Raw genomic sequence first — 594 nt, 5'->3', positions numbered from 1 at the left:
TGAATATTTAGATCATGCCATTGCTAACTAAGGCTTGTATCCCCATAGTGGGGAAAATAGATGAGCACATGTCCAGACTCCAGAACACTGTATAGTGTGGCACAGCTATATCCAATTCTGTATAACTGGCTTTATATTATTATTAAATTAATAATAATGCAGAATTGGCTATAGCTGTGCCACACTATACAATAATACACTATTCTGGAGTCTGGACATGTGCTCATTATAAAAATTTTATAATATAAATCCAGATATGCAGAATTGGATATAGCTGTGCCACACTATACAGTGTTCTGGTCTGGAGTCTGGACATGTGCTCATCTATTTTCCCCACTAGGGGGATACATTCCTTAGTTAGCAATATCTACATAGTTATTTCTGTATTTAATGTCTTTTAAAAAAAATATTATATGCAGTTAAACAGCATTTTTGTGCCCAGCCCCCATGCGGTGCTGCAGTACTAACCTGCTGTGTCGTCTTCTCCGTCTGCTTCAGCCACTCCGTGTCACAGCCTAGTCATCTGCTCCATTCTGACCTTTTCTCCCGCTGATTGGCCGATTGGATGATGACAGGCTTCCTCACCAGTCACTC

This window comes from Nanorana parkeri, unplaced genomic scaffold (assembly GCF_000935625.1).
Source record: "Nanorana parkeri isolate BGI_ZX_2015 unplaced genomic scaffold, ASM93562v1 scaffold3029, whole genome shotgun sequence".
Lineage (NCBI taxonomy): Eukaryota > Metazoa > Chordata > Amphibia > Anura > Dicroglossidae > Nanorana > Nanorana parkeri.
Note: the sequence above shows the minus strand (reverse complement) of the source record.